Below are 6,000 nucleotides of genomic sequence, written 5' to 3'. Positions count from 1 at the left end.
CCTGCGAAAGTTACAAAAATCTTAGTGCAACTTTGCATACAAGTATTAAGAGTACAGTACCCATTGCTTGACTCGCGATGAACAACAACACTTCAACATTACCTTGATACTTTCTGCCCTTTATTCTGTTGCCTCATTGCCTATGTACCACTTCCGGGGTTCAGTGAGCTGTTGTTGTCGTACAGGTCCATCATCTAAGGCGACAACAGCCTTGGCCACAGTCAGCACCACGAAATGTCAGTAGGACGTTTTTTCCTAGCGTTAGCTAACATTAGCCGCATGCACTCAATTTGATAGGTCGCGCCATTTCAAATGGTCTAAACGTTCTGAAGCAGATATAAGCATTCTTTCCAAGAATAACCGCCATCTGTGTCGCCTGCACTTCCTAGAACTCTGCTGTTGGTTGATTCCTGTCAAAAAGACGTCAAGCCGCTCGTGACTTTAAAGTACTGGGACCGCAGCATTGAAAGCATGGAAATGCAGCCTAGCTAATGCTTGCTTTACGGAGGGTCCGTTATCCTCGGGTGATTGCAAACAACGCTATTCGTTTTTCCCGGGCGAATATAGGTGACGTTGTTGCGCGTCCAAAGAAACGATCACACAAATTTATCTTGACATTCACCGTGGTGTGGTAATGACAGAGCTCTTCAGCAGAAACGCGGAAGCATTGCGCGCACAAGGCTCGTGCGAGCAGTGGAGGCCAACATGCTTCCTTGACTCCGGCATGGCCGGTTGACCCAACCGTGAAGGGGCTTGATCTTGGCGCTGTCACTCCTGGAGCCAAACGCGCGTTCCTGCAGTCCTAATCATCCACGCGCAAGCCGTGCATGCGTCGTGGATAGCAGAACGGCGAGACAGCGCAAACCGGTACGGCGCAATTGCACCCCGAGTGTTCATAATTTTCCGAGTAAGCCTCGAATTTGCTACTACTATCGCCGCGAAGGAGGTAGCGTCGAAATGTCATAGTACGAATTCCCATGTGTGAGATTCTGACGATGTGAGCGTGCTACCGTGCGCGTGCCACCGCTGCAACGAAGTCGCGGAGACGACGACGGCCGCGACGAAGGCACGTGCCTGATATCGCAAGGGAAGAGGGAAAAGACGTGGAAGAAGAGGCGCACGTGAGCCTCGTGGCTCGAGCGTGGAACGTTGAGGCGTCGCCATTGTAGGACTAGGCGGCGGCTCGAAGAAGGCAGCAGAGGCGGAAGCAGCAGTCTGTCTAACGATAGGTCGTAGCTTTTGCCTTCTCTTCTACGCCTGTAAAGCTGACTTTACAGCAGCCGCTCTGCTCTTGGTCCTGCAGTTCCTTCGTGAGTATCTCATCTTGCTATAGACAATGCAGATACTCCAGCTGCAGCAGCTTAGCCACAGCAGACAAACGACGCCTGCATTGCACTGGGAACTACTGAGGCATCGGTGCAAAGCAGTTTGGGGAATGATTTTTGACTTAATATCCAAATGTGTTTGCAGTTGCTATTTTGTGGAAGGGCCTTGTTTTTGAATACTTGGATGCGAATCAAGCTTGTTTGATATGCAACTAGGATCATTTGCGCCCCGCACTTCCAAGCCTTCCCTTTGAAGGCGCATATAAATGTAGGCAATAGTCGGTTCTTTTTCTCTCTCTTTGAACGACGAGCTTAAGATTTTAAATTGGTGCGCTGGAGTCTGTGTTTTCTTCCTTTTTTTTTTGCCAGAACCTTATTAGACCGAGGGGTATAAAGATTGTAGGAATTAACTGTTAATTAAAACAAATTCAGCGACTATTTCCCCCATCATTTCAGGCAGTGCTTTTCGAGATGAAAGCATACACTGGTGATCACTCAATTCATGTCCTCACTCGGAATCGCACAACCGCTTCGACATTTTGAAGCAGTTTAAATAAATTTATTGCTTGAAGGGCATGAACATTTAACTTGCAGCCTTGCTGCAACTGAATACGTTTATATAAAGGGTGACCATTTTCAAGTTTTATGCAATTTTTAAAAATAGTCTATGGCAGATGGCTTATGCGGACATTAAACTCGAAACGCCTGTCCAACTAATTAATGAACATTCCCAAATTATATTCAGAATTAGTTTGCTTTAGGCCACATATTATAATTTACCAATTGTAACCATTGAGCTTGAAGGACGTGTCCACTTGAAATGAATTTGGAGGATGATATCAGTTTCAAGATGCCATTTCCATAGTGTGGGGCGAAGTACATGGGCGTCCCAGTTGCTTTTTTGTTTCAATGCAAGTATTCTGTTAAGAGTAAGTGGAATAACAGTGCATTTTTACGCCGACTTTGATTGCTGATACCTCCAAACTGGCGTCGTTCTGGAAGTGAATTCTAGTTTAGTACGCCTTGCAAACTAACCAGCTACATTTCGTAAGTCGCAATACATGCCGTGAAGTAATTGATCTAGAAGATCAATTAGTGATTTTTGGTAATTGCTTGAAAAGATGTTTCGAGTTCTCGTGCAAGTATTGTCCGCCTCTCTAAATAATCTAGCCGAAGGAGTAGAATTGTTATCTGAACCGGATGTTCTTAAAAATTCCGTAAAGTTTCAGAAGGATCACCCTGTATACTTGTGCAGCATAAGTTCATTGCACGTGCGGGTAAATACGGTGCAATAGACACGCGTAATGAACAATTATTAGCGCTTCGACCTTTCATTACGGTGAGGCTGTGGGCCAAAGAGTCAAACCGCTTCGTACGTGTCTGTGGAAAACCGTTATCTCCGAACGCCGTGATCGCGTATCTTTTTGAAGAAACGTAGGACGCCGACAGCTAGATGAATGCAGGAGAAACCTTGTTCACGTGTTCTGCAACACATGTTCTCGAGTACCTTTGCATACCTACGGAAGTGCCGCAGATACCGTGAATCAATCTTAAATTAAGGCGCCGCATAGGATTTCAGCAGTTCAGTGCAAACTCTTGCTAGGCGTACGGCAAAAATAACGTCGCCCTATCGCGAGTGTGTATGAACCCACGAGGATTTCGAAATGCCACTGAAGGTGCTTTCCAATAGATAGATTCACATGCAAATTCCCCTCACCATTATCAACATTTTAGCGTTGCCCCATTTGCCAAGCTGGATTTCCTTTTTGCCAGTCAACCCTTGAACGCACCTACGGACCTCGCGTAACAGGGATGAACATTTGAGCAGCCGGCGTTTTAAAAATTAAGGTATTATATTCTTTAGTTTAACTCAAAAGACAGGGACATGTGATGTCACTGTACTGCTTGAAAAAACGTATTTGCCGCAAAGAGGATATCGCAAAGCGGAAGACTGACGACAACACGGCTGACGATCCTTTTTGTGGCAAGTGTCTTTCCGCTAATACCTACTAAGCCAAGATGAAGTTTTCCTGAAGGGTTGTACCACTAAGATCGACCATATCGATGTCACGTGATGCACTTAGTTCCATGCTCTATCCCGCACCTTCATTCAGTAACGCTGCCTTCTTCGCTCAAGTTCCTCTATTTTTTTCAACGCCGCATGGCTACTCTACGAGCCAACCTATCCTTATCTTGGTGTGCAGAATTGTGTAGACAAAGCCTGAAAGAGTTAACCGCTTTTCGCGCTTTGCAGAGAAGCCAGTTGCAGTGGATCGGCGAGACCGGGCAGTAAGGGAGCGAACAGCGGAAGTGCTCAAAACTACTGATCGTGGAGAGTACCGCCTTCCGTCTGCCTTCCGCGAGGGTGAATACCGTTGCGGGTGGTAGACGCGGTCCGGGCGAGACCGAAGCGAACAGCGGTTGTGTCTGAAGGCACCGCGAAGGTACCGAAGAATGACTGTGCACGGGTGAGGGGAAGGTCAAGCCTGCCGATAGCCGTAAGTCTAGCTTGGGTACCGTTCAACTTACTTGCTCCTAAAATTCTGCAATGTTCTAGTAGAGGAAGAATGGTGTCGGTGCGTCTTTTAAAATGGGTATTGTAAACTTGCGTCGTGAATCGGCCACAAACGGTCACTTGCTAAAACTGCATGTAACGAAAACCTGTTATTACTTTATCGTTTCTATCCTCGCAGCCGTGCAACCTGCGCCCCTAGCTTTGATTTCGTTGTGCAGAGGAAGCAAGCCATTAGACGATCATGCATTGGTCGCGCGCACAGTTGACGCGCTTGACACGCTGCGCATGAAGGAACCGGCGCTAAATTTGGCCACTCGCTCAGCGTTCAGAGAGCTATGGCAGTATAGCTCGACAGAACGTTTGTCGATCCGAGCATGAGTGGTCACATTTGAGAGAGAACACTCAGATATAGCACGCACATTTCCCCAACTGGACAGCTGCGCTCATTAGAAACATTAAATTCCTTCACGCTTCCTAGGTGCGGCGTCTCCGCGTTCTACAGGTAGCGTCCAGAAACGACGTGAACAGAGTCGGGCAGCAAAACACACGGTTCGCGCCCTCCACCTTTGAACAAGGCGGGCCCATAGACTACGTATAGTGACAACAGCAACATTAGACGGTAGTCCCTGCTCACCGCTAGCTGTATCGTAAAGCAACTTTGGAATGAGTGATTAAATGCCACGTGATTTAATTTGATATTCCTGTTCAAATGAAAAAAAATTTGGAGGGCGCTTTAGCTTCGCCTTCAAAAATCCCTGACTGCTTCATACGATAAAAAATGACGTATAGCGCGAAGGACAGGGACTGCGAAGACGGCATACACAGCGCTGACTTCCAACAACATTTAATTGCGTTGCCACATCGTGTGAATATATACAAGAGAGGGCATGCGCAGAAAATGAAAGGCAGTCACATGGGGTGTTCTAACACCAAGTCAGTGAACTAAGAGCATGGTCACCAGAAAAATTTTACGAATCGATCGTTTAAGCACCTGCCTGTCTGTCCAACACATTTACTGCCGCAAGACAGGGGAATTCGGTAGGCTACATTTGTTGCACACGTCACAAAACGTTTTCTGTGCTAGACACAACAACTCTGATGCGATTTAGGCGCGTTTACACGCTTACAGAGCCTTGCCAATTTTTCCGGGGCTGAGAAAACGACTGTGATTCATGCACGCAGCACAATTTTCTTTAGCCTATGGGAGATATCATGCAGACATGGCAGTTTTGTGACGTGCGCAACAAGTGTAGTCTACCGAATTCCCCTGTCTTGCGGCAGTGGATATGTTGGACAGACAGGCAGGTGCTTAAACGATCGACTAAGAGAGCACTGTAACAACGTCTATAGCACTGTACAAGGCTACTTGGGCATCCATTGCCGGCACTGCGGCTGCGTGCCCCTGTTTGAAGATACTGAAGTTTTAGCGAGACACAGCTCACAGCTCACCCGGGAAATTGTGGAAGCTGATTTCATCAGAAAACTTGGTAGTATTTGCGTTAGTGCCTCCTCTATCGCGCTGACCCCTGGTGAAGTCACGTATCTAAACATATAGAAATCGCAATGTTATTATTTTTTATTTTTAAAATTTTTCTGGTTACCATGCTCTTAGTTCAGTGACTTGGTGTTAGAACACCCCATGTGACTGTCTTTCATTTTCTGCGCATGCCCTTTCTTGTATATATTGACACAATGTGGCAACGCAATTAAATGTTGTTGGAAGTCAGCGCTGTGTATGTCGTCTTCGCAGTCCTTGTCCTTCGCTCTGTACGTTGTTTTTGATCATGAATTACCAAATAGCTCAAGCAACCACCTTAGTTGCTTCTCACCCTTCCCGGCAGCGCATGTAACGGTAATGTTTATCGGGAAACGCTGGTTGCCAACGCTGTGCGCGAAGGCGGGCTTTGTGATAGAAATGCGGCCTCTTCTGTAGGCCGCGATGCGATTGCGACGTGGGCGAGCGGCAGCTGGAGATGTTGCAAGGAACTGGGCGCGCCGCTCCACATCGCGCCGGCGCGCGCGAATGGCGGACGCCGCGGCGGGTCTGTGTGTGTGAAGGGGTTTCTCGTGTTTTCTCGCATAGTTAAATTGCAATCCGAGAACTATAATGTGTGTAGAGGTTTTGTAAGTCGTAGTTTTTAATTTGTCCACGTATTTTAG

The 6,000-nt window shown here is 47.0% G+C and overlaps 1 long non-coding RNA gene across 2 annotated transcripts in view; it reads left to right on the top strand.

Moving 5' to 3' along the window:
• Nucleotides 1–1,221: 1,221 nt before the first annotated feature.
• The window catches only part of LOC142584900 (uncharacterized), a 55,754-nt gene continuing 50,975 nt past the window's right edge, over nucleotides 1,222–6,000 (top strand). For both annotated transcript variants that reach the window (XR_012828978.1, XR_012828977.1), the window contains exons 1-2: nucleotides 1,222–1,310; nucleotides 3,580–3,823. This is a non-coding gene — a long non-coding RNA (uncharacterized LOC142584900). The remainder of the gene's footprint in view (nucleotides 1,311–3,579; nucleotides 3,824–6,000) is intronic.

Source organism: Dermacentor variabilis, chromosome 6 (genome assembly GCF_050947875.1).
Source record: "Dermacentor variabilis isolate Ectoservices chromosome 6, ASM5094787v1, whole genome shotgun sequence".
NCBI lineage: Eukaryota > Metazoa > Arthropoda > Arachnida > Ixodida > Ixodidae > Dermacentor > Dermacentor variabilis.
Note: the sequence above shows the minus strand (reverse complement) of the source record. Positions and strands in the feature narration are given on the sequence as shown.